The sequence below is a fragment of the Phyllobates terribilis genome, unplaced genomic scaffold, assembly GCF_046119375.1.
Source record: "Phyllobates terribilis strain yellow unplaced genomic scaffold, ASM4611937v1 Scaffold_779__1_contigs__length_684578, whole genome shotgun sequence".
Classification (NCBI taxonomy): Eukaryota; Metazoa; Chordata; class Amphibia; order Anura; family Dendrobatidae; genus Phyllobates; species Phyllobates terribilis.
This window is the reverse complement of record NW_027363539.1, coordinates 428,035-454,846: the sequence shown is the minus strand read 5'-3', so window position 1 is coordinate 454,846 and position 26,812 is coordinate 428,035. Positions and strand designations below refer to the sequence as shown.

The window sequence follows — 26,812 nt, the reverse complement described above, 5'->3', positions numbered from 1 at the left end:
TTAAACTCACCTGAGCTAACAGGTATGTGCGCTGGTTACTCTGCTGCGCTTAAAATTTCTTTTTTGGTTTGCTACAATGCCTTTTCTGAAACGTTGTCTCCTTCTGCTGGAACACTGACTTCTTTCATTTAATGCCTGCAGACTATAAAAGAGAACCCAACCCAAAAAGTTTGGTTGATTAGTCTGTGGCATTCTGTTAAACTGTTGCTTATGGCGGTCTCTGTGAGCTTCTCAGCGACATTCAGCCAGCCAGGTATCCTGCCTGCAGTAGATGGAATGTGGCAATGGAACGCTGGCTGCGCGTGTCATAATAGGCTCTGAGCCTTTATATACCTGTGCACAGCAGCAGCCACCTTCAGTCTGCTGCTGGACAGCCAGCAGCAGCAGCAGCAGGAGAGGTATGTAATCAGGAGCCCTCCTGCTAAGGGTAGACAGCTGCTCGTTCCACCCCACCCCCCGCCTTAATTGGTTCTCCTCCCTTCCAACGGTGTTGAGGCGGGTGGGAACAGCAGGGGGTGAAGGTGCTGTGTTTAAAGAGGTGGAGTTATGCAGATCTAAAACGCGTGGATTGCAGCAGCAGCAAGCCGAAAAGTGCAGGCATGTAAGGGATCTAGAGGTTGACAACATGTCTTCTTAACGGGAGTCCAGGAGCTCATCTCCACAAATGGACTTTTCAGGATCCTTGGGTGGCTCCGTAGTTTGAAACCAATTCTGGTTATCGCTTCTCGGCCTTTTGGCTAAGATCAAGTGCAGTGATCTAGCGGTTGCTGCCTTGGTCTTGACTGGGAGGTGCTTGGGGTGCCCGGCTCCTTGGCCTGGGGGGATCGCTACACTCATCGGTGGAGCTAAACCCCCCTGCTGCTATTAGGGAGTCGGATTAGTCCCTGGGCAACGAGAGGCGATCACCTTGTCACCACACATAGCTGTGGGGGGCAACTGTCGCCACACATAGCTGTGGTGGCAACATTTGGAGGATTAAAAGGAAAAACGGAAGGAAAACGGATTGTTGAGATGGAGTTTTGGAAAAAGAAGAGATGCTTACGTTTTTTTGTGAAACGGGAGACGGAAGAAACTTTTTTGGAAGAAAAATGGATTCTGGAAATTTTGAGGAAACATGAAGTTTTGGAGAAGGATATCTACTGTATGCAAGAAATAAAGCAAGGTAAAGTTTGTGATGTGACTCTAGTTTCTGAGGAAAAGTGCATTCATTTTTTCAAATGCTGGAGTGAAGAGGATTCTGGGAAAATTGGAGTAAGTGCATCATTCATGGGGAAACCGAAGAGTGTGATAATTTACATGGACAATCCGTTTGTGGAAATAGAGGAGATAATGGTTTTTTTGGAATCTAAATGTAAGATGGTAAAGTTTCAGAAATTATACAGGAACAAAGTTGGTATTTGGAACGGAAATAGACGTTTTTTGGTGTGGACAACAGGAGAAGAAAATTTGCATAATGGGAGGATTATGGTAAACGGGAGTTCTGGGTATTGTTACATGGAAAGCAGCAAAGGAACTTTTGAAAAGAACTTTGGAGGACAAAAGGAAGATATTGGTGATAAAATGAAGAAGGAAGTTGATGCGATAATTATAGAGGAGAATAAGCAGGGAAAAGAAGTTGAAAGTTTAAAGGTGAAGAAAAAGGTAACGGTACAGGAAAATTGTGGATCAAGGAAAGTATCTGGTGAAAAGAAAGAAGTAAAAGAGGAAAAGGGTAAAGTTTTGGAGAAGGTGGTGACTTTCAGAGATGATGAGGAAGAGTATGATTGGGAACAGATGCGGTTAGAGCATGAGGAGGAAGAAAAGAAGTTAAGGGGTTTTGTTGGGAGGAAAGTAAAAGGGAAAAAGGGGATATTTAGTTTGGGAAACCGGGTGAAGTAATGTCAGTTGTGATTTGTTTGGAAACTGTTGAAACTGTAAAGGAATTGTTATGTTTAACTTTATATATATTAATTCAAATGAAAAAATATAAATATAATATCTAAACACGATGATGGAACTAAAATCTTGAGTTTAGTGATATATGATTTAAGATTATAAAACTTAATTTCTGAGTGTTTGGAAAAAAAAAAAAAAAAAAAAATCTGTTCTTATCAGTTTAATATCTGATACGTCCCCTATCTGGGGACCATATATTAAATGGATTTTTAGAACAGGGAGATGGAAAAAGAGCTTGCTCTGTCCACTCCACGCATTGACCTCGTATTGCAGTATCTCCAGGACCGGTGCACCCCTTCTTTAATGCAGTTTCTAAAATCAGAAAGAATTGAATTCAATGTTTTTTGTTCATTTTGCTTGTTTGTCGGATTTTGGGATGGACTCTTTGGCTTTGCTTTTCTTCTCCTCATTGGATTTTTCATGTTCAAAGTTGCAGAAGCCAGATTACAAGCTCATTTTGGTTCAACTTCAGCAACTGTGCATTGCATTGCCATGTAATGTGATGCAATGCTATCTTTCTAGCTCTCCCTTTTTACTTCCTTTTGGATAAACAGACATATTAGGCAAGCATTTTGGAGCTTTCACCTAAATAACTACAGGTGGTGAGATAAGCTGCACAATATAATTGACCTTTCAGTATATTGTTGCACACACACCATCTATTTAGCAAATGCCCTTGTTATCAACAGCAGCCTTTTAAACTCACCTGAGCTAACAGGTATGTGCGCTGGTTACTCTGCTGCGCTTAAAATTTCTTTTTTGGTTTGCTACAATGCCTTTTCTGAAACGTTGTCTCCTTCTGCTGGAACACTGACTTCTTTCATTTAATGCCTGCAGACTATAAAAGAGAACCCAACCCAAAAAGTTTGGTTGATTAGTCTGTGGCATTCTGTTAAACTGTTGCTTATGGCGGTCTCTGTGAGCTTCTCAGCGACATTCAGCCAGCCAGGTATCCTGCCTGCAGTAGATGGAATGTGGCAATGGAACGCTGGCTGCGCGTGTCATAATAGGCTCTGAGCCTTTATATACCTGTGCACAGCAGCAGCCACCTTCAGTCTGCTGCTGGACAGCCAGCAGCAGCAGCAGCAGGAGAGGTATGTAATCAGGAGCCCTCCTGCTAAGGGTAGACAGCTGCTCGTTCCACCCCACCCCCCGCCTTAATTGGTTCTCCTCCCTTCCAACGGTGTTGAGGCGGGTGGGAACAGCAGGGGGTGAAGGTGCTGTGTTTAAAGAGGTGGAGTTATGCAGATCTAAAATGCGTGGATTGCAGCAGCAGCAAGCCGAAAAGTGCAGGCATGTAAGGGATCTAGAGGTTGACAACATGTCTTCTTAACGGGAGTCCAGGAGCTCATCTCCACAAATGGACTTTTCAGGATCCTTGGGTGGCTCCGTAGTTTGAAACCAATTCTGGTTATCGCTTCTCGGCCTTTTGGCTAAGATCAAGTGTAGTATCTGTTCTTATCAGTTTAATATCTGATACGTCCCCTATCTGGGGACCATATATTAAATGGATTTTTAGAACAGGGAGATGGAAAAAGAGCTTGCTCTGTCCACTCCACGCATTGACCTGGTATTGCAGTATCTCCAGGACCGGTGCACCCCTTCTTTAATGCAGTTTCTAAAATCAGAAAGAATTGAATTCAATGTTTTTTGTTCATTTTGCTTGTTTGTCGGATTTTGGGATGGACTCTTTGGCTTTTCTTTTCTTCTCCTCATTGGATTTTTCATGTTCAAAGTTGCAGAAGCCAGATTACAAGCTCATTTTGGTTCAACTTCAGCAACTGTGCATTGCATTGCCATGTAATGTGATGCAATGCTATCTTTCTAGCTCTCCCTTTTTACTTCCATTTGGATAAACAGACATATTAGGCAAGCATTTTGGAGCTTTCACCTAAATAACTACAGGTGGTGAGATAAGCTGCACAATATAATTGACCTTTCAGTATATTGTTGCACACACACCATCTATTTAGCAAATGCCCTTGTTATCAACAGCAGCCTTTTAAACTCACCTGAGCTAACAGGTATGTGCGCTGGTTACTCTGCTGCGCTTAAAATTTCTTTTTTGGTTTGCTACAATGCCTTTTCTGAAACGTTGTCTCCTTCTGCTGGAACACTGACTTCTTTCATTTAATGCCTGCAGACTATAAAAGAGAACCCAACCCAAAAAGTTTGGTTGATTAGTCTGTGGCATTCTGTTAAACTGTTGCTTATGGCGGTCTCTGTGAGCTTCTCAGCGACATTCAGCCAGCCAGGTATCCTGCCTGCAGTAGATGGAATGTGGCAATGGAACGCTGGCTGCGCGTGTCATAATAGGCTCTGAGCCTTTATATACCTGTGCACAGCAGCAGCCACCTTCAGTCTGCTGCTGGACAGCCAGCAGCAGCAGCAGCAGGAGAGGTATGTAATCAGGAGCCCTCCTGCTAAGGGTAGACAGCTGCTCGTTCCACCCCACCCCCCGCCTTAATTGGTTCTCCTCCCTTCCAACGGTGTTGAGGCGGGTGGGAACAGCAGGGGGTGAAGGTGCTGTGTTTAAAGAGGTGGAGTTATGCAGATCTAAAACGCGTGGATTGCAGCAGCAGCAAGCCGAAAAGTGCAGGCATGTAAGGGATCTAGAGGTTGACAACATGTCTTCTTAACGGGAGTCCAGGAGCTCATCTCCACAAATGGACTTTTCAGGATCCTTGGGTGGCTCCGTAGTTTGAAACCAATTCTGGTTATCGCTTCTCGGCCTTTTGGCTAAGATCAAGTGCAGTGATCTAGCGGTTGCTGCCTTGGTCTTGACTGGGAGGTGCTTGGGGTGCCCGGCTCCTTGGCCTGGGGGGATCGCTACACTCATCGGTGGAGCTAAACCCCCCTGCTGCTATTAGGGAGTCGGATTAGTCCCTGGGCAACGAGAGGCGATCACCTTGTCACCACACATAGCTGTGGGGGGCAACTGTCGCCACACATAGCTGTGGTGGCAACATTTGGAGGATTAAAAGGAAAAACGGAAGGAAAACGGATTGTTGAGATGGAGTTTTGGAAAAAGAAGAGATGCTTACGTTTTTTTGTGAAACGGGAGACGGGAGAAACTTTTTTGGAAGAAAAATGGATTCTGGAAATTTTGAGGAAACATGAAGTTTTGGAGAAGGATATCTACTGTATGCAAGAAATAAAGCAAGGTAAAGTTTGTGATGTGACTCTAGTTTCTGAGGAAAAGTGCATTCATTTTTTCAAATGCTGGAGTGAAGAGGATTCTGGGAAAATTGGAGTAAGTGCATCATTCATGGGGAAACCGAAGAGTGTGATAATTTACATGGACAATCCGTTTGTGGAAATAGAGGAGATAATGGTTTTTTTGGAATCTAAATGTAAGATGGTAAAGTTTCAGAAATTATACAGGAACAAAGTTGGTATTTGGAACGGAAATAGACGTTTTTTGGTGTGGACAACAGGAGAAGAAAATTTGCATAATGGGAGGATTATGGTAAACGGGAGTTCTGGGTATTGTTACATGGAAAGCAGCAAAGGAACTTTTGAAAAGAACTTTGGAGGACAAAAGGAAGATATTGGTGATAAAATGAAGAAGGAAGTTGATGCGATAATTATAGAGGAGAATAAGCAGGGAAAAGAAGTTGAAAGTTTAAAGGTGAAGAAAAAGGTAACGGTACAGGAAAATTGTGGATCAAGGAAAGTATCTGGTGAAAAGAAAGAAGTAAAAGAGGAAAAGGGTAAAGTTTTGGAGAAGGTGGTGACTTTCAGAGATGATGAGGAAGAGTATGATTGGGAACAGATGCGGTTAGAGCATGAGGAGGAAGAAAAGAAGTTAAGGGGTTTTGTTGGGAGGAAAGTAAAAGGGAAAAAGGGGATATTTAGTTTGGGAAACCGGGTGAAGTAATGTCAGTTGTGATTTGTTTGGAAACTGTTGAAACTGTAAAGGAATTGTTATGTTTAACTTTATATATATTAATTCAAATGAAAAAATATAAATATAATATCTAAACACGATGATGGAACTAAAATCTTGAGTTTAGTGATATATGATTTAAGATTATAAAACTTAATTTCTGAGTGTTTGGAAAAAAAAAAAAAAAAAAAAAAATCTGTTCTTATCAGTTTAATATCTGATACGTCCCCTATCTGGGGACCATATATTAAATGGATTTTTAGAACAGGGAGATGGAAAAAGAGCTTGCTCTGTCCACTCCACGCATTGACCTGGTATTGCAGTATCTCCATGACCGGTGCACCCCTTCTTTAATGCAGTTTCTAAAATCAGAAAGAATTGAATTCAATGTTTTTTGTTCATTTTGCTTGTTTGTCGGATTTTGGGATGGACTCTTTGGCTTTGCTTTTCTTCTCCTCATTGGATTTTTCATGTTCAAAGTTGCAGAAGCCAGATTACAAGCTCATTTTGGTTCAACTTCAGCAACTGTGCATTGCATTGCCATGTAATGTGATGCAATGCTATCTTTCTAGCTCTCCCTTTTTACTTCCTTTTGGATAAACAGACATATTAGGCAAGCATTTTGGAGCTTTCACCTAAATAACTACAGGTGGTGAGATAAGCTGCACAATATAATTGACCTTTCAGTATATTGTTGCACACACACCATCTATTTAGCAAATGCCCTTGTTATCAACAGCAGCCTTTTAAACTCACCTGAGCTAACAGGTATGTGCGCTGGTTACTCTGCTGCGCTTAAAATTTCTTTTTTGGTTTGCTACAATGCCTTTTCTGAAACGTTGTCTCCTTCTGCTGGAACACTGACTTCTTTCATTTAATGCCTGCAGACTATAAAAGAGAACCCAACCCAAAAAGTTTGGTTGATTAGTCTGTGGCATTCTGTTAAACTGTTGCTTATGGCGGTCTCTGTGAGCTTCTCAGCGACATTCAGCCAGCCAGGTATCCTGCCTGCAGTAGATGGAATGTGGCAATGGAACGCTGGCTGCGCGTGTCATAATAGGCTCTGAGCCTTTATATACCTGTGCACAGCAGCAGCCACCTTCAGTCTGCTGCTGGACAGCCAGCAGCAGCAGCAGCAGGAGAGGTATGTAATCAGGAGCCCTCCTGCTAAGGGTAGACAGCTGCTCGTTCCACCCCACCCCCCGCCTTAATTGGTTCTCCTCCCTTCCAACGGTGTTGAGGCGGGTGGGAACAGCAGGGGGTGAAGGTGCTGTGTTTAAAGAGGTGGAGTTATGCAGATCTAAAACGCGTGGATTGCAGCAGCAGCAAGCCGAAAAGTGCAGGCATGTAAGGGATCTAGAGGTTGACAACATGTCTTCTTAACGGGAGTCCAGGAGCTCATCTCCACAAATGGACTTTTCAGGATCCTTGGGTGGCTCCGTAGTTTGAAACCAATTCTGGTTATCGCTTCTCGGCCTTTTGGCTAAGATCAAGTGTAGTATCTGTTCTTATCAGTTTAATATCTGATACGTCCCCTATCTGGGGACCATATATTAAATGGATTTTTAGAACAGGGAGATGGAAAAAGAGCTTGCTCTGTCCACTCCACGCATTGACCTGGTATTGCAGTATCTCCAGGACCGGTGCACCCCTTCTTTAATGCAGTTTCTAAAATCAGAAAGAATTGAATTCAATGTTTTTTGTTCATGTTGCTTGTTTGTCGGATTTTGGGATGGACTCTTTGGCTTTGCTTTTCTTCTCCTCATTGGATTTTTCATGTTCAAAGTTGCAGAAGCCAGATTACAAGCTCATTTTGGTTCAACTTCAGCAACTGTGCATTGCATTGCCATGTAATGTGATGCAATGCTATCTTTCTAGCTCTCCCTTTTTACTTCCTTTTGGATAAACAGACATATTAGGCAAGCATTTTGGAGCTTTCACCTAAATAACTACAGGTGGTGAGATAAGCTGCACAATATAATTGACCTTTCAGTATATTGTTGCACACACACCATCTATTTAGCAAATGCCCTTGTTATCAACAGCAGCCTTTTAAACTCACCTGAGCTAACAGGTATGTGCGCTGGTTACTCTGCTGCGCTTAAAATTTCTTTTTTGGTTTGCTACAATGCCTTTTCTGAAACGTTGTCTCCTTCTGCTGGAACACTGACTTCTTTCATTTAATGCCTGCAGACTATAAAAGAGAACCCAACCCAAAAAGTTTGGTTGATTAGTCTGTGGCATTCTGTTAAACTGTTGCTTATGGCGGTCTCTGTGAGCTTCTCAGCGACATTCAGCCAGCCAGGTATCCTGCCTGCAGTAGATGGAATGTGGCAATGGAACGCTGGCTGCGCGTGTCATAATAGGCTCTGAGCCTTTATATACCTGTGCACAGCAGCAGCCACCTTCAGTCTGCTGCTGGACAGCCAGCAGCAGCAGCAGCAGGAGAGGTATGTAATCAGGAGCCCTCCTGCTAATGGTAGACAGCTGCTCGTTCCACCCCACCCCCCGCCTTAATTGGTTCTCCTCCCTTCCAACGGTGTTGAGGCGGGTGGGAACAGCAGGGGGTGAAGGTGCTGTGTTTAAAGAGGTGGAGTTATGCAGATCTAAAACGCGTGGATTGCAGCAGCAGCAAGCCGAAAAGTGCAGGCATGTAAGGGATCTAGAGGTTGACAACATGTCTTCTTAACGGGAGTCCAGGAGCTCATCTCCACAAATGGACTTTTCAGGATCCTTGGGTGGCTCCGTAGTTTGAAACCAATTCTGGTTATCGCTTCTCGGCCTTTTGGCTAAGATCAAGTGTAGTATCTGTTCTTATCAGTTTAATATCTGATACGTCCCCTATCTGGGGACCATATATTAAATGGATTTTTAGAACAGGGAGATGGAAAAAGAGCTTGCTCTGTCCACTCCACGCATTGACCTGGTATTGCAGTATCTCCAGGACCGGTGCACCCCTTCTTTAATGCAGTTTCTAAAATCAGAAAGAATTGAATTCAATGTTTTTTGTTCATTTTGCTTGTTTGTCGGATTTTGGGATGGACTCTTTGGCTTTGCTTTTCTTCTCCTCATTGGTTTTTTCATGTTCAAAGTTGCAGAAGCCAGATTACAAGCTCATTTTGGTTCAACTTCAGCAACTGTGCATTGCATTGCCATGTAATGTGATGCAATGCTATCTTTCTAGCTCTCCCTTTTTACTTCCTTTTGGATAAACAGACATATTAGGCAAGCATTTTGGAGCTTTCACCTAAATAACTACAGGTGGTGAGATAAGCTGCACAATATAATTGACCTTTCAGTATATTGTTGCACACACACCATCTATTTAGCAAATGCCCTTGTTATCAACAGCAGCCTTTTAAACTCACCTGAGCTAACAGGTATGTGCGCTGGTTACTCTGCTGCGCTTAAAATTTCTTTTTTGGTTTGCTACAATGCCTTTTCTGAAACGTTGTCTCCTTCTGCTGGAACACTGACTTCTTTCATTTAATGCCTGCAGACTATAAAAGAGAACCCAACCCAAAAAGTTTGGTTGATTAGTCTGTGGCATTCTGTTAAACTGTTGCTTATGGCGGTCTCTGTGAGCTTCTCAGCGACATTCAGCCAGCCAGGTATCCTGCCTGCAGTAGATGGAATGTGGCAATGGAACGCTGGCTGCGCGTGTCATAATAGGCTCTGAGCCTTTATATACCTGTGCACAGCAGCAGCCACCTTCAGTCTGCTGCTGGACAGCCAGCAGCAGCAGCAGCAGGAGAGGTATGTAATCAGGAGCCCTCCTGCTAAGGGTAGACAGCTGCTCGTTCCACCCCACCCCCCGCCTTAATTGGTTCTCCTCCCTTCCAACGGTGTTGAGGCGGGTGGGAACAGCAGGGGGTGAAGGTGCTGTGTTTAAAGAGGTGGAGTTATGCAGATCTAAAACGCGTGGATTGCAGCAGCAGCAAGCCGAAAAGTGCAGGCATGTAAGGGATCTAGAGGTTGACAACATGTCTTCTTAACGGGAGTCCAGGAGCTCATCTCCACAAATGGACTTTTCAGGATCCTTGGGTGGCTCCGTAGTTTGAAACCAATTCTGGTTATCGCTTCTCGGCCTTTTGGCTGAGATCAGGTGCAGTGATCTAACGGTTGCTGCCTTGGTCTTGGCTGAGAGGTGCCCGGGGTACCCGGCTCCTTGGCCTGGGGGGATCGTCTCACCTTTTGGTGGGACTTCACCCCCCTGCTGCTATTAGGGAGCTGGCTTAGTCCCCGGGCAACAAGTTGCGATCCCCAGGCGAAAGGCCGAGCCCGTAGTGACGGTAAGCCTTTGCCACTTTGGTGAGATGCCTTGTTCATTTCAATTTTCCACTGGCTCCGGCCAGATCAGGAACTCGGTGCGTATCGAGGTTCCAGCAAACCATGTCGGATATGACAACCCCCGTGAGTTCTATGTACAGATTTTGAGAGATCTGTTGAACGTGAAAGATCATGATGTTTACTGCCTGCAGGAGAAGGGGCAGAGTACATATATTCTCACGTTCTCGACCAAGGTTGCCTGCCAGCACTTTTACGAATGCGTTAAGGGGAACGTCAAAGGTCGGAGTGGTTTCTGGAATGGGAAACGACGCTTTATGGTACGCTTCAGACTTGACCCTGGGGGTGTAGAAGGCCTTATGCACCCCCCCTCCACAGTGGTGCTGGGAAGAGACCATGGCTACCTCTTCTATGATGGACAACCATTCAGGTGTCGTAGGTGTGGTGACCTTGGTCACATACAGAGCGATTGTAAGAACGAGCGGATGAGTCAGTGCCACAATTGTGGACAATGGGGTCATGCCTCAAAGGACTGTAAGAACAGTAAGACCTGCAGTGGGTGCGGAATGTCTACTCACCTGTTCAGTAATTGTCCGATGCGGACAAGGTCTCGTGGTGGCTCTCGGGCGCCTGCGGCTAGTTCCGCAGGAGTTCCTGCTGATGCCAGCAGGGTCAGCCCGGGTGACCCCAGAAAAAGCTTTGTGGACATTACTAAAGGTCAAAAACAGTCTGACTCAGTCGATGCTCAGTCGGTACCTTTGCGGAAAAACCTGGCCTCTGTAGCCGAGGTCACGCCTTTGCCTACTCCTGCAGGGGTCCAGGTTTCACCTGGTGGGGAGATGGCACCTTCTCAGAGCGGAAATGAGAGGGAACAAAAAAAGAGGCGAAAATCTGGAGCTGTTGGTACCAATCCAGATGTCCATCCAGATACCCCTGCTGATGCCAGCACAGATGTTGGACCAGATGTCTGCCCTGATGCCAGTCCAGACGGATGCCCTGATGCCAATCCAGATGGATGCCCTGATGCCAATCCAGATGGATGCCCTGATGCCAATCCAGATGGATGTCCTGATGCCAACCCAGATGGATGCCCTGATGCCAGTCCAGATGGATGTCCTGATGCCAGTCCAGATGGATGTCCTGATGCCAGTCCAGATGGATGTCCTGGAACCATTCCTGATGGATGTCCTGTTGCCTGCCTGGATGATAGAGGTCGTGCAGTGGTTGGTGAACCTGTTGCTGGTCCTGATGGTCATCCTGCTCCGGAGATGATGTCCCTTGGTGCTCCTGGAGGGTCTGCGGGTATTCCACCTGCTGCAGTGCCTGGTGAGGATCGGGTGGATTCGGAGGATCGGATGGATCTCAGCGCCAGTGGTAAGAGAAGTCGTGAAGAGGCACAGGAGGAGCATAACCTGCCTCAGATGTCCCGTAAAGTCTTTCTATCTAGTGCTGCAAAAATTCTCAGCCCAGAGGGGACTAACTTAATTGAGGATTTCACGGACTCAGATGAAACGGACAGTTTACGAACTGTGTCATCCCTTCCTTCACCTTCTCTGTCACAAATTATTGATTCAGAGTATAATGAATCAATAAAAAACACCTAACATGGCAGAAATCCGTGTTGCCTCACTAAATGTGAGAAGCCTAAAGAGCCCTGTTAGACGGGCTGCTTTGTTTGCTTGGTTACTGTCTCTGAACTTTGACATTTTTTTCCTGCAAGAATGCGGTATTGATCACGATTTGTCATACCCCAACTTAAAAATGGACTGGTCAGCAGGACCCTCTATTTGGTCAGGGTCCAATGAAAATAAAGCTGCCGGGGTTGGGATTTTATTCAAATGTCAAAATGTTAATGTTTTATCCATCACTGAAATAGTTCCAGGTCGTGCCTTATCAACTCATGTTATTTTAAATGGTTTTACCTGTCGTCTTATTAATGTTTATGCATCCCCAGAGAAAAATGAGCGTGCTTCCCTTTTTAATGTCATCCCTTTGTTTTTATCAGGTCCGTCCCCTGTGATAGTGGGAGGGGATTTTAACTGTGTCATGTTGGGGGAGGGGAGGAGTGGAGGTGATACTAATGGAAGAACAGACAAAACATCCAGTCTGTTAAAACATTTGACAACGGACCTCAAATTATTAGATGCTTGGAGAAAGTCCTACCCTACTGACCCTGGGCATACATGGAGGGGTAGAGGGATGTCATCTCGTATTGATTTTATTTTTTCCTCTTCTGATGTTTTTAAACCTAGGAATGCTGGTCTAATAGAAAATATTTTTTCTGATCATGTATTACTATACAATGTATTGCAAACTCCACAGGAAGCAAAAGTTGGAAAAGGTATGTGGAAATTGAATGTGCTCTTATTAGAAGACGAACTGGTAAGGGCGGAGTTTTATGCAAAGTATGAGAGTTGGAGAAGACGGAAACACCCAAATCAGAGTATGTTGGGGTGGTGGGAGTGTGTTAAAACCCGTATTAAAGAATTTTTTATTAAAATTGGTAAAAGGAAGGCACGTGAAAAAAGGAAATGTTTTAAAGATTTTAATGTCAGGATGCAAACTCTCCATAAGCTTAAGGGGTGGGGAGTGCCTGGTGTGGATGGTGAGATTGCCAAGATCCAGACAGAAATCCAAAAATTCCTGGAACAAAAGGGTAAAGAAATTATATTTAATGCCCGTGTGAAATATTTGGAAAAGGGTGAGACCTGCTCAAGGTTCTTCTTTAAAAAAATGAGTGACAAAAAACAAGTGATTACTGAGCTAGAAGGACAATCTTCCACTGAGAGCATTTTAGAGCATACTGCTAATTTTTATAGAGATCTTTTTAGTATTAAAAATGTTGATGAACCTGCTTTTACAGAGAATCTTAATGTTTTATCCCAGTTTTTAAATAAAGATGACCAGATTTTTTTAGCTAAAGAACTTTTACCCAGTGAAATTGAAGAGACCCTTAAGAGTTTTAATAAAGGTAAGGCTCCTGGATCAGATGGCCTTCCTATTGAATTTTATCTTTGCTTTTGGGATCTAATTAAGGAGGATTTTATACAAGTAGTTTGTGAAGCCTCTAAGGCTGATTTATTACCATATTCATGGCCTAAAAGTATGATTACATTAATTTTTAAGAAAGGTGATAAATCAAAGTTGGAGAATTGGAGGCCTATTTCACTATTAAATACAGACTACAAGATTTTAGCTAAAGTTGTTGCTGGTCGTCTTAAAGCAGTTATTAAAAATGTAATTCATCCAGATCAGGTTTGTGGTGTCCCCGGGAGATCAATCTGGGAGCATCTAAACCTAATTCGTGATCTTATCTGGTTTCAAAAAGATAGAAAACAGCCACTAGCTATTTTATCTTTGGATTTTATGAAAGCGTTTGATAGGGTCTCCCACTTTTATCTTTTTAAAGTTATGGGAAAGATGGGGTTCCCTGATTCTTTTATTCAGAAAATTGCGCTTTTATACAAACAGTCATCTGCCCGGATTTTAGTCAATGGTTTTTTAACTAGAGAGGTGGAGCTTCTTTCCGGTGTTAAACAAGGTTGCCCCATGTCCCCACTTTTATTTGTCTGCTCCATTGAGCCACTGTTGTGCCTGCTGCGTCGGGACAAGGTGGTTAGGGGCATTTTTATTCCGGGTGGGGGTGGACAACAAGTTAAAGCCATTGGATATATGGATGACATATCTGTATATGGCACTAGCTCAGCATCTATTAACAGAGCAATTCTAATTACTGAAATTTTTAGTGCTGGGTCTGGGTTTAAGTTGAATATAAATAAATGTGACTGTATGATTATGGGTCAATGGGAGTCAGATCCGCCTAGGGTTCCCACACAAACAGTAGGAATCAAGATCCTGGGTGTCTTGTTTAATCCTGCTAATGATGGTATTGAAAACTGGGATTTGGTTTTGAATAAATTAAATCAGAAGATCTCTTTATGGCAAACTCGAAAACTAACAATGGAGGGCAAGATTCTTGTAATTAAAATGGTTTTGCTTCCTATCATTTTGTATGCCGCTATGGTTTTTCCCCCTAATTCTCTGTATCTTAAAAGACTTATGAAGCCCATGTTTTATTTTCTGTGGGGATCCAAAATGGAGAAATTGAGGAGGGAGGTGGTATGTAAAAGCAAGAAAAATGGGGGTAAAGGGTTCCCTGATTTAAAATTGTTTTTATTTATCAAGTTTTTTGTATTTTGTTGCAAAAGCTTGAATAATGTTGGGGCTTTCTCTTGTTTTCTTAGATATACAACTGGGTTTCTTTTCCGAAAGTTGAACTTCAGTATGACTGTTAATTGTCCTTTTCTCTTATCTCCCCCTAAGCATTACAAGATCTTGGAGAAGGTCATTTCAGAATATGATCTGACCCAAGTTGATCGTCAGCTTTTATTTGATCAACGTAAGTTAACAGTTATTTGTAAGGGACATGAGGAGATGGAGGATGTGTCTAATTTTTCCATCTCCAGGTGCCGCCTGGTGTGGAACAACGTGGCCTGTCCTGCACTTAGCAACTCACAAAAGGATTTAGCTTGGCAGGTTGTTCACCAATGTCTCCCTACGAGAGCTTTTCAGCATCATAGGGGGCTGGTGGCTAGTGCTAGATGTCCCAGAGAAAGATGCGCCCCAAACGAGTCAGTGTTTCATTTACTGTGGGATTGCCCCTACGCACAAGAGCTATGGCAGACGGTGGGCACCCTCCTAAAATGGATATGTGGTATACAAACCCTAAATTGTGACATTATAATATATGGGATAATTAATTGCCCAACCATGAAACAAGCACGAGTCGAATGGCTTATAATAAACTGTTTAAAAGAAGCTTTATGGAAAGTGCGCAATATATTATTGTTTAAACGTGAATTTATTCCTGTCAAAGATTGTATTGGGCTTGCTCTTTGTGAAATGTTTACATACTACCTGAGAGATTGTAAAAAGATGGGAATCAATGAAGCAAAAAGCTATGGTGTTTGCAAATTTGGAATATGTATTTATTTATGTAAATTATATGCAAAACTGTGTTTTATGCTTTTTATGCTTTTAAGTGCATTTTAATTCTGACTCTGTATTAGTTTTATGTCATATTTTATTCCAGTATTTGTGATTTGTTTCAAATATTGTATCGGATATGTTCTTTGTGAAAAGTTTTCATACTACCTGATTGTAAAAAGATAAAGTTAAAAAGCTATGGTGTTTGCATTTGACATATGTATTTATTTATGCAAATTATATGCAAAACTGTGTTTTATGATTTTTATGCTTTTATGCGCTTTTTAAATCTGACCTTGTATTTGTTTTATGTCATATTTTATTCAAGTCTTTGTGATTTGTTTGTAATTTATGATGTATGTCTGATTTAAATAAAGCTTGTTTGAAAACGAAAAAAAAAAAAAAAAAAAAAAAAAATCTGTTCTTATCAGTTTAATATCTGATACGTCCCCTATCTGGGGACCATATATTAAATGGATTTTTAGAACAGGGAGATGGAAAAAGAGCTTGCTCTGTCCACTCCACGCATTGACCTGGTATTGCAGTATCTCCAGGACCGGTGCACCCCTTCTTTAATGCAGTTTCTAAAATCAGAAAGAATTGAATTCAATGTTTTTTGTTCATTTTGCTTGTTTGTCGGATTTTGGGATGGACTCTTTGGCTTTGCTTTTCTTCTCCTCATTGGATTTTTCATGTTCAAAGTTGCAGAAGCCAGATTACAAGCTCATTTTGGTTCAACTTCAGCAACTGTGCATTGCATTGCCATGTAATGTGATGCAATGCTATCTTTCTAGCTCTCCCTTTTTACTTCCTTTTGGATAAACAGACATATTAGGCAAGCATTTTGGAGCTTTCACCTAAATAACTACAGGTGGTCAGATAAGCTGCACAATATAATTGACCTTTCAGTATATTGTTGCACACACACCATCTATTTAGCAAATGCCCTTGTTATCAACAGCAGCCTTTTAAACTCACCTGAGCTAACAGGTATGTGCGCTGGTTACTCTGCTGCGCTTAAAATTTCTTTTTTGGTTTGCTACAATGCCTTTTCTGAAACGTTGTCTCCTTCTGCTGGAACACTGACTTCTTTCATTTAATGCCTGCAGACTATAAAAGAGAACCCAACCCAAAAAGTTTGGTTGATTAGTCTGTGGCATTCTGTTAAACTGTTGCTTATGGCGGTCTCTGTGAGCTTCTCAGCGACATTCAGCCAGCCAGGTATCCTGCCTGCAGTAGATGGAATGTGGCAATGGAACGCTGGCTGCGCGTGTCATAATAGGCTCTGAGCCTTTATATACCTGTGCACAGCAGCAGCCACCTTCAGTCTGCTGCTGGACAGCCAGCAGCAGCAGCAGCAGGAGAGGTATGTAATCAGGAGCCCTCCTGCTAAGGGTAGACAGCTGCTCGTTCCACCCCACCCCCCGCCTTAATTGGTTCTCCTCCCTTCCAACGGTGTTGAGGCGGGTGGGAACAGCAGGGGGTGAAGGTGCTGTGTTTAAAGAGGTGGAGTTATGCAGATCTAAAACGCGTGGATTGCAGCAGCAGCAAGCCGAAAAGTGCAGGCATGTAAGGGATCTAGAGGTTGACAACATGTCTTCTTAACGGGAGTCCAGGAGCTCATCTCCACAAATGGACTTTTCAGGATCCTTGGGTGGCTCCGTAGTTTGAAACCAATTCTGGTTATCGCTTCTCGGCCTTTTGGCTAAGATCAAGTGTAGTATCTGTTCTTTTAAGAACACAAGAGCTACGATCTACACTTGACGAGAGCGATCGAACTCGGAAGGAGAAGAGCTTCGGAGCCCAGCTGACATCGGAGAAGGAAGGCGGATATCGGTGGGAGGAAGAAGCTCTAAAGAATCCAGAAGAAGACGAAGACTCGGAGAAGAATCGGGCTGTCCTGTGGAATCTTCGAGGAAGAAAATCATCGAGACAAAGACCTTTCGGGGAATTTGTCCAGAACACGACGGGAGAAGAATCTGCATAGCTCCACCCATTCCGGGAAGAGTTCCAGATCCAGCTCCAAGAAGTAACTGCAGGAGGAAAGCCATGGCAAGCGCTGCGAGGAAGGCCGAAAAGAAGAGCCTGGAGCAGGGTACAGCCAGGAGGGCCCAGCCAGGAGCCGATTCTGACCCCAAGGACTCTGCCTCCACGACTGGCCAGCAGAAGGGACCCCAGAAGCCCCGCCACGAAGCTCCAGCCCTGGAGCCATGGATGCGGCAGACGGTTGCCCTGAAGCTGAAGGAAGTGGATGGGAGGGTGCTGGATATGTCCTCGGACGTGTTCTGCCAGAAGATGCTGCTGGATCGAGGCTTCTCCAGGTCGGACACCCTCAGCATCCAGACCTTCTTGACGGGGATCTTCTTCGTCACCTTCGCCACTGTGAACACCTGCAGGAGGTTCTGGGAAATGGTAAGCGCAAAAGGACCGGATAATTCTTTCTCTGCCTTTACAGGTAGCTGCCCTATCCAGAGGGACGAAAGGAGGATCACGGTCTCCATGCGCAACCCGCACACCCCAGGCCAAGACATCTGTACCTTCCTGAGACGCTTCTGTTTGGTTGTGAAGGAACCCTCTCACATCCTGAATGGACTCGGCTTCTGGACAGGTAAGTGGTCGGTGACCGTTAGACTTCACAGGGACCTGGCGTACTCAGACGGACTTCGGCACCTGCCCCCGACATTCTCCCTGGGCAACTCCTACGGCCTCATCTATTACCCGGACATGCCGCGGAACTGCAGGAGATGCGGCAAGAATGGCCACGAGATGAAGGACTGCAAGGAGGATGCCTGCAGGATTTGTCGAGTGACGGGACACAGCTCGAAGGACTGCCCGAAGAAGACGTCCTGCAACCTGTGTGGGCTGGCGGCTCATCTGTACAAGGATTGCCCCAAGCGTGAGAGATCCTGGGCATCGGTGGTTGCGACGACCCCAGCTACGGAGGACAAGGCCCCGACGACCAGGCCTGTGAAGGTCAAGGACGCGACGACCAAGGCCCCAGCGGCCAAGGCCGAGACGACCAAGGCCAATGCGGTCAAGGAGTCGGTGGCCAAAGCCCCAGCGACGGTCCCAGCAGCTCCGAAGCAGAAGAAAAAGTCAAAGGAGGGTAAGAGTTCTGTCACCCCTCTCTCGATCCCTCCCCCTGCCACCCCCGTCCAATCCCCCCCCACCCCGGCCACCCCTGCTGAGGATTCCACTTCCTCTTCCTCCTTCCCCTACTCCTCAGCAGGTGTCCTTTCCCCTGCCCCGGCAGCCACTCTCCCTCCCCAGACCATGGTAGCGGTGGAATTAACCTTTCCTCCACCCGCCGCTATCTATTCCGAGGAGGATTTTCCTCTTCTTGTCTCCCCAGTTCCAACCCGGGGAAAGAGGAAGGTGGAGGACAGCCCTGCTACTGAATCCTCCAAAAAGAAGATTCTGGATTTCGTAGGCGAAAAGGAGGATACCCTCCCTGAGCCAGAAGAGATGGAGCACATGGTTGAGACCCTGGTGGCCGAGCCAGAAGAGGAGGAACTGGTGGTCGCCGAGATCGAGGCCGCGCTGCTTGACCAGATGGAGGAAGAGGGCCTGCTGGTGATCCCGTCACCAGCAGTCAACACCGACGAGGGACCACCCGACCGGAGTGGTAACTAAGGTGTATTGCCTGCGCTAACTTTTTCTTTTTTCCCTACATGATGGCTAATATTAATTTATTTTCCATTAATGTCAGGAGCATCAAGGACAAGTTCAGACGTCAGACTATTTATGCCTTCCTTACTTCCCAGTTGTGTGATGTTTATATGTTGCAGGAATGTTCCCTTCCCTCCTCTAGGTCCTTCAAACATCTGGCCAGGGAGTGGTCCCACGGTCCATCCTACTGGTCCGGTGGGGGTGACTGCAAGTCTGCGGGGGTCGCAATTCTGATCAGGGGGGGCGCATTCACGCTTGAGTCCGTCCAGGAGCTCATCTGCGGCAGGGCTCTTGTTGTAGATGGCAACTGGGCGGGAGTACCTGTCAGGTTCATCAACGTGTATGCGTCCCCACTGAAGAATGAGCGTTTGGAGCTTTTCCAGACCCTGCGGCTTCAGCTTGCCACCACCAGGACCTTAGTGATGGCCGGGGATTTCAACTGCCCCATCGAGGAGGATGGTCGTAGTTCTGGCACATCTGCCAAGTTGGACATCACGTCCAAGCTGCTCATCGAGATGGTAACCGAGGCCTCTCTTCAGGACGTGGTGGGCTCCATGGGGAGAGGCTCCACGAACTATTCGTGGAGCCGACCCGATGGCTCACTCCGCTCCAGGATTGACTTTGTGTTCACCTCTCGGGCAGTCAGGCAGAGTAGGCACTCGATGGTCTCCTGCTTCTTCTCCGACCACAGAGCCATTCACTTACAAGGTGTCCTCGGCGACGGTTTTCCGTCCGGGCCCGGCTCCTGGAAGCTGAATTGTGCTCAGCTGGCTCAGGATGAAGTCGTGGAGGAGCTGAGAGCAGCCTACGCAATGTGGCAGTCCTACAAGGGTAGCTTCCAAACAGTCTCTGATTGGTGGGAATATGTTAAACTTGAGTTTCGCTGTTTCTTTCAGGCCAAGGGTCGACAACAGGCGTGTGAGAAGAGGAGGGACTTCAGAGGGCTGCAGCGCGAGCTGCGGTCGCTGCAGGACCTTCTTCACTGCGGCTGGGACGTGAGGGAGGAGCTGGAGGAGACCAAGAAGAGCCTGAAAAGGCACTTTGAGGAGGAGTCCAAGCGAATCGTCTTCCGTTCCAAAGTGGAGAATCTGGAGAAGGGTGAGAAATGTAACTCATTCTTTTTCAGGAAACTTCATGCCGGTCACACGCCCCTGAACGAGCTGCGAGACGAGAGCGGAAACATGCGACGTGGGAAGGAGGACGTGATGAGGGTCGTCAGCGACTTCTACAGCGAACTCTACTCCCACAAGACTACCGACCCCGACGCTGCTGATAAGTTCCTGTCAGGTATCACTAACCATCTTTATCCTGCAGGCACGGCAGCCTTGGACAAACCTCTGATGGTGGGCGAATTGCTCTCTGCCGCTAAATCCTTTAGGACCGGCAGGACCCCGGGCAGTGATGGTCTTCCAGCGGAGCTCTATGTAGCGCTGGGAGACCTCATCTGTCCGGACCTGTTGGACCTGTACGAGGAGATGGTGGTGGAGGGTAGAATGCCTCCATCTTTGAGGGAAGGAATGGTCACGATCCTGTACAAGCGGAAGGGAGAGAGGTGCGACCTGAGGAATTGGCGTCCCATCACTCTGCTCAACGTGGACTACAAGATCCTGGCCAAGACGATGGCGACACGACTTAAGACGGTGATCGGACGGATCATCCACCCGGACCAGACCTGCGGCATCCCTGGACGTCGCATCGCAGACAGCCTCGCTCTCGTGCGGGACACGGTCGAGTACATCAAGGTCCGCCGCGCACACGCTGCCCTGGTCTCCTTGGATCAGGAGAAGGCCTTCGACCGGGTTTCCCACGAGTTCATGGGCCGAGCTCTGCACCGGTTAGGTTTGGGTAACATGTTTTGTTCGTATGTCCGTCTGATGTATTTTGATATCCACAGCTCGGTGTTGGTGAACGGCTGGAAGACTGACCCCTTCCCTGTCCTCTCTGGGGTCAGACAAGGCTGCCCTCTATCACCTCTTCTTTTTGTTTGTGTTATAGAACTCTTCGCAGAGGCTATCCGGCAGAATGGAGAGATCAGAGGGATCACCGCACCGGGTCCGGGACGACACGAGGTCAAGTGCTCGCTCTACATGGACGACGTCACCGTCTTCTGCGCTGATCGTGGTTCAGTCGACGCCCTCGTCCAGACGTGTGAGAGGTTCGGCCGGGCTTCAGGGGCCAAAGTCAACTGCAGGAAGTCGGAAGCCATGCTCTTCGGGGATTGGCAGCCGGCCTCCTCCGCCCCCTTCCCCTTCAACATTCAACCGGATTTCCTCAAGGTGCTGGGAGTCTGGTTCGGGAAGGAAAGAGCGGCCCTCAAGTCCTGGCAAGAACGCTTGGCCAAGGTGAAGCAACGGATCGGACTCTGGAGCCTCAGACACCTCACTTGTGAGGGTAAGGCACTCGTCCTGCGTAATGAGGTCCTGCCCGTCTTGCAGTACACGGCGCAGGCCTGGCCCCCACACGTCACTGTGTGCAGGGCCATTACCAGGACAGTGTTTCACTTTGTCTGGGGATCCAAGATGGACAGAGTCAGGCGGGCCGTCATGTACAAGGAGCCTCGCAAGGGTGGGAAGGGCGTTCCAGATATCCCCACCCTCCTGCGATCCTCTTTTGTGTGTGATTGTGTCCGCCGGACTTTGCAAGTCAAGAATGGCTCCGCGGGCAGGTCCATGTCTCGCTTCTTCCTGCTTCCTCTTTGGAGGCGACTCGGCTGGGACAAGTGGGACAGCTCCTTCCCCTACAACTGGACGACGCCATGGTTCTACGGAGACGTCGTTCGATTTGTGGGGGAGCATCAACTGGAGGGACTCAAGCCCGACTTGTGGAAGCCCAAAACTATCCACAAGCTAATCAGAGCCAAGGATGACGTGGAGAACATCACAGGACTTCACCAGGACACGCTGGAGACTGTGTGGACAAATGTGTCGTCTGACAGGCTGACCAACGGGCACAAGGACTTGTCGTGGATGGTGATTCAGGGCGGACTGCCCGTCCGGTCATTCATGCATGCCCGGAACCTGTGCAAGACCCGGTACTGCCCAAGGTGCCCCTTCGTGGAGGAAACATCTTTGCACACTTTTTGGGACTGCGGATTTGCACAGCGCCTATTGACTGCACTTGAGGACGACCTGAGGAACTCTGTCCCCAGGGCGAGCCTATCGCACCATTCTGTGCTTTATGGACTCTTCCCTGGGGTTCATACCGTCGGAGCCATCCAGGAGGCTTGGCGCCTTATGAACTGCTTCAAGGATGCCCTTTGGGTCGCCAGGAACCGGCTCATCTTGAGGAGGGAGAGGATGTCCATCCAGGACTGCCGCAGGCTGATCCACAGCCTGCTCAGAGACTATTCCATCATGGACGGTCCGGAGGACGAGGATGAGGACTAAACCCCTCCTCCCCCTCTCCCCTTATGTGTCTTGTCTTTCAATAAAGCTTCGGGCCTGTGATTTTCCCCTCCCCATCCCCTTTTTCCCAATCCCTATCCCTTATCACGGTTCGTCGTACTGTATTGATTGATATGCTTTTTCTTTCAGATTGAGTGTTTTGTGTAGCATAGGGGTGTGATGTGTCTAGTTAGTGCGTCGTATCCTCATGCTATGTAAATATGATGTAGAATTCTGTGTGTACTGGGCTGCGGCACTGTACACTGTCTGTTAACTTATTTTTTGTGCTAATAAAAGATATATTCAATCAAAAAATCTGTTCTTATCAGTTTAATATCTGATACGTCCCCTATCTGGGGACCATATATTAAATGGATTTTTAGAACAGGGAGATGGAAAAAGAGCTTGCTCTGTCCACTCCACGCATTGACCTGGTATTGCAGTATCTCCAGGACCGGTGCACCCCTTCTTTAATGCAGTTTCTAAAATCAGAAAGAATTGAATTCAATGTTTTTTGTTCATTTTGCTTGTTTGTCGGATTTTGGGATGGACTCTTTGGCTTTGCTTTTCTTCTCCTCATTGGATTTTTCATGTTCAAAGTTGCAGAAGCCAGATTACAAGCTCATTTTGGTTCAACTTCAGCAACTGTGCATTGCATTGCCATGTAATGTGATGCAATGCTATCTTTCTAGCTCTCCCTTTTTACTTCCTTTTGGATAAACAGACATATTAGGCAAGCATTTTGGAGCTTTCACCTAAATAACTACAGGTGGTGAGATAAGCTGCACAATATAATTGACCTTTCAGTATATTGTTGCACACACACCATCTATTTAGCAAATGCCCTTGTTATCAACAGCAGCCTTTTAAACTCACCTGAGCTAACAGGTATGTGCGCTGGTTACTCTGCTGCGCTTAAAATTTCTTTTTTGGTTTGCTACAATGCCTTTTCTGAAACGTTGTCTCCTTCTGCTGGAACACTGACTTCTTTCATTTAATGCCTGCAGACTATAAAAGAGAACCCAACCCAAAAAGTTTGGTTGATTAGTCTGTGGCATTCTGTTAAACTGTTGCTTATGGCGGTCTCTGTGAGCTTCTCAGCGACATTCAGCCAGCCAGGTATCCTGCCTGCAGTAGATGGAATGTGGCAATGGAACGCTGGCTGCGCGTGTCATAATAGGCTCTGAGCCTTTATATACCTGTGCACAGCAGCAGCCACCTTCAGTCTGCTGCTGGACAGCCAGCAGCAGCAGCAGCAGGAGAGGTATGTAATCAGGAGCCCTCCTGCTAAGGGTAGACAGCTGCTCGTTCCACCCCACCCCCCGCCTTAATTGGTTCTCCTCCCTTCCAACGGTGTTGAGGCGGGTGGGAACAGCAGGGGGTGAAGGTGCTGTGTTTAAAGAGGTGGAGTTATGCAGATCTAAAACGCGTGGATTGCAGCAGCAGCAAGCCGAAAAGTGCAGGCATGTAAGGGATCTAGAGGTTGACAACATGTCTTCTTAACGGGAGTCCAGGAGCTCATCTCCACAAATGGACTTTTCAGGATCCTTGGGTGGCTCCGTAGTTTGAAACCAATTCTGGTTATCGCTTCTCGGCCTTTTGGCTAAGATCAAGTGTAGTATCTGTTCTTATCAGTTTAATATCTGATACGTCCCCTATCTGGGGACCATATATTAAATGGATTTTTAGAACAGGGAGATGGAAAAAGAGCTTGCTCTGTCCACTCCACGCATTGACCTGGTATTGCAGTATCTCCAGGACCGGTGCACCCCTTCTTTAATGCAGTTTCTAAAATCAGAAAGAATTGAATTCAATGTTTTTTGTTCATTTTGCTTGTTTGTCGGATTTTGGGATGGACTCTTTGGCTTTGCTTTTCTTCTCCTCATTGGATTTTTCATGTTCAAAGTTGCAGAAGCCAGATTACAAGCTCATTTTGGTTCAACTTCAGCAACTGTGCATTGCATTGCCATGTAATGTGATGCAATGCTATCTTTCTAGCTCTCCCTTTTAACTTCCTTTTGGATAAACAGACATATTAGGCAAGCATTTTGGAGCTTTCACCTAAATAACTACAGGTGGTGAGATAAGCTGCACAATATAATTGACCTTTCAGTATATTGTTGCACACACACCATCTATTTAGCAAATGCCCTTGTTATCAACAGCAGCCTTTTAAACTCACCTGAGCTAACAGGTATGTGCGCTGGTTACTCTGCTGCGCTTAAAATTTCTTTTTTGGTTTGCTACAATGCCTTTTCTGAAACGTTGTCTCCTTCTGCTGGAACACTGACTTCTTTCATTTAATGCCTGCAGACTATAAAAGAGAACCCAACCCAAAAAGTTTGGTTGATTAGTCTGTGGCATTCTGTTAAACTGTTGCTTATGGCGGTCTCTGTGAGCTTCTCAGCGACATTCAGCCAGCCAGGTATCCTGCCTGCAGTAGATGGAATGTGGCAATGGAACGCTGGCTGCGCGTGTCATAATAGGCTCTGAGCCTTTATATACCTGTGCACAGCAGCAGCCACCTTCAGTCTGCTGCTGGACAGCCAGCAGCAGCAGCAGCAGGAGAGGTATGTAATCAGGAGCCCTCCTGCTAAGGGTAGACAGCTGCTCGTTCCACCCCACCCCCCGCCTTAATTGGTTCTCCTCCCTTCCAACGGTGTTGAGGCGGGTGGGAACAGCAGGGGGTGAAGGTGCTGTGTTTAAAGAGGTGGAGTTATGCAGATCTAAAACGCGTGGATTGCAGCAGCAGCAAGCCGAAAAGTGCAGGCATGTAAGGGATCTAGAGGTTGACAACATGTCTTCTTAACGGGAGTCCAGGAGCTCATCTCCACAAATGGACTTTTCAGGATCCTTGGGTGGCTCCGTAGTTTGAAACCAATTCTGGTTATCGCTTCTCGGCCTTTTGGCTAAGATCAAGTGTAGTATCTGTTCTTATCAGTTTAATATCTGATACGTCCCCTATCTGGGGACCATATATTAAATGGATTTTTAGAACAGGGAGATGGAAAAAGAGCTTGCTCTGTCCACTCCACGCATTGACCTGGTATTGCAGTATCTCCAGGACCGGTGCACCCCTTCTTTAATGCAGTTTCTAAAATCAGAAAGAATTGAATTCAATGTTTTTTGTTCATTTTGCTTGTTTGTCGGATTTTGGGATGGACTCTTTGGCTCTGCTTTTCTTCTCCTCATTGGATTTTTCATGTTCAAAGTTGCAGAAGCCAGATTACAAGCTCATTTTGGTTCAACTTCAGCAACTGTGCATTGCATTGCCATGTAATGTGATGCAATGCTATCTTTCTAGCTCTCCCTTTTTACTTCCTTTTGGATAAACAGACATATTAGGCAAGCATTTTGGAGCTTTCACCTAAATAACTACAGGTGGTGAGATAAGCTGCACAATATAATTGACCTTTCAGTATATTGTTGCACACACACCATCTATTTAGCAAATGCCCTTGTTATCAACAGCAGCCTTTTAAACTCACCTGAGCTAACAGGTATGTGCGCTGGTTACTCTGCTGCGCTTAAAATTTCTTTTTTGGTTTGCTACAATGCCTTTTCTGAAACGTTGTCTCCTTCTGCTGGAACACTGACTTCTTTCATTTAATGCCTGCAGACTATAAAAGAGAACCCAACCCAAAAAGTTTGGTTGATTAGTCTGTGGCATTCTGTTAAACTGTTGCTTATGGCGGTCTCTGTGAGCTTCTCAGCGACATTCAGCCAGCCAGGTATCCTGCCTGCAGTAGATGGAATGTGGCAATGGAACGCTGGCTGCGCGTGTCATAATAGGCTCTGAGCCTTTATATACCTGTGCACAGCAGCAGCCACCTTCAGTCTGCTGCTGGACAGCCAGCAGCAGCAGCAGCAGGAGAGGTATGTAATCAGGAGCCCTCCTGCTAAGGGTAGACAGCTGCTCGTTCCACCCCACCCCCCGCCTTAATTGGTTCTCCTCCCTTCCAACGGTGTTGAGGCGGGTGGGAACAGCAGGGGGTGAAGGTGCTGTGTTTAAAGAGGTGGAGTTATGCAGATCTAAAATGCGTGGATTGCAGCAGCAGCAAGCCGAAAAGTGCAGGCATGTAAGGGATCTAGAGGTTGACAACATGTCTTCTTAACGGGAGTCCAGGAGCTCATCTCCACAAATGGACTTTTCAGGATCCTTGGGTGGCTCCGTAGTTTGAAACCAATTCTGGTTATCGCTTCTCGGCCTTTTGGCTAAGATCAAGTGTAGTATCTGTTCTTATCAGTTTAATATCTGATACGTCCCCTATCTGGGGACCATATATTAAATGGATTTTTAGAACAGGGAGATGGAAAAAGAGCTTGCTCTGTCCACTCCACGCATTGACCTGGTATTGCAGTATCTCCAGGACCGGTGCACCCCTTCTTTAATGCAGTTTCTAAAATCAGAAAGAATTGAATTCAATGTTTTTTGTTCATTTTGCTTGTTTGTCGGATTTTGGGATGGACTCTTTGGCTTTGCTTTTCTTCTCCTCATTGGATTTTTCATGTTCAAAGTTGCAGAAGCCAGATTACAAGCTCATTTTGGTTCAACTTCAGCAACTGTGCATTGCATTGCCATGTAATGTGATGCAATGCTATCTTTCTAGCTCTCCCTTTTTACTTCCTTTTGGATAAACAGACATATTAGGCAAGCATTTTG

At 46.0% G+C, this 26,812-nt stretch overlaps 10 non-coding genes and 1 pseudogene across 10 annotated transcripts; all 11 read left to right on the top strand.

Moving 5' to 3' along the window:
- The first annotated feature begins 2,040 nt into the window (after positions 1–2,040).
- Positions 2,041–2,233, top strand: LOC141239946 (U2 spliceosomal RNA). The gene has a single exon (XR_012305285.1). It is a non-coding gene; the product is annotated as a U2 spliceosomal RNA (small nuclear RNA).
- Positions 2,234–3,348: 1,115 nt separating this feature from the next.
- On the top strand, positions 3,349–3,539 carry LOC141239706 (U2 spliceosomal RNA). The gene has a single exon (XR_012305059.1). It is a non-coding gene; the product is annotated as a U2 spliceosomal RNA (small nuclear RNA).
- A 2,438-nt stretch (positions 3,540–5,977) lies between these two features.
- LOC141239942 (U2 spliceosomal RNA) lies at positions 5,978–6,172 on the top strand. The gene has a single exon (XR_012305282.1). It is a non-coding gene; the product is annotated as a U2 spliceosomal RNA (small nuclear RNA).
- A 1,115-nt stretch (positions 6,173–7,287) lies between these two features.
- LOC141239705 (U2 spliceosomal RNA) lies at positions 7,288–7,478 on the top strand. The gene has a single exon (XR_012305058.1). It is a non-coding gene; the product is annotated as a U2 spliceosomal RNA (small nuclear RNA).
- A 1,115-nt stretch (positions 7,479–8,593) lies between these two features.
- Positions 8,594–8,784, top strand: LOC141239704 (U2 spliceosomal RNA). Its single transcript, XR_012305057.1, has one exon. It is a non-coding gene; the product is annotated as a U2 spliceosomal RNA (small nuclear RNA).
- A 6,686-nt stretch (positions 8,785–15,470) lies between these two features.
- LOC141239918 (U2 spliceosomal RNA) lies at positions 15,471–15,667 on the top strand. Its single transcript, XR_012305262.1, has one exon. It is a non-coding gene; the product is annotated as a U2 spliceosomal RNA (small nuclear RNA).
- Positions 15,668–16,782: 1,115 nt separating this feature from the next.
- On the top strand, positions 16,783–16,860 carry LOC141239951 (U2 spliceosomal RNA; annotated as a pseudogene).
- A 5,564-nt stretch (positions 16,861–22,424) lies between these two features.
- LOC141239900 (U2 spliceosomal RNA) lies at positions 22,425–22,617 on the top strand. The gene has a single exon (XR_012305247.1). It is a non-coding gene; the product is annotated as a U2 spliceosomal RNA (small nuclear RNA).
- A 1,115-nt stretch (positions 22,618–23,732) lies between these two features.
- On the top strand, positions 23,733–23,923 carry LOC141239703 (U2 spliceosomal RNA). The gene has a single exon (XR_012305056.1). It is a non-coding gene; the product is annotated as a U2 spliceosomal RNA (small nuclear RNA).
- Positions 23,924–25,038: 1,115 nt separating this feature from the next.
- LOC141239702 (U2 spliceosomal RNA) lies at positions 25,039–25,229 on the top strand. The gene has a single exon (XR_012305055.1). It is a non-coding gene; the product is annotated as a U2 spliceosomal RNA (small nuclear RNA).
- Positions 25,230–26,344: 1,115 nt separating this feature from the next.
- On the top strand, positions 26,345–26,535 carry LOC141239700 (U2 spliceosomal RNA). Its single transcript, XR_012305052.1, has one exon. It is a non-coding gene; the product is annotated as a U2 spliceosomal RNA (small nuclear RNA).
- The last annotated feature ends 277 nt before the right edge of the window (positions 26,536–26,812 follow it).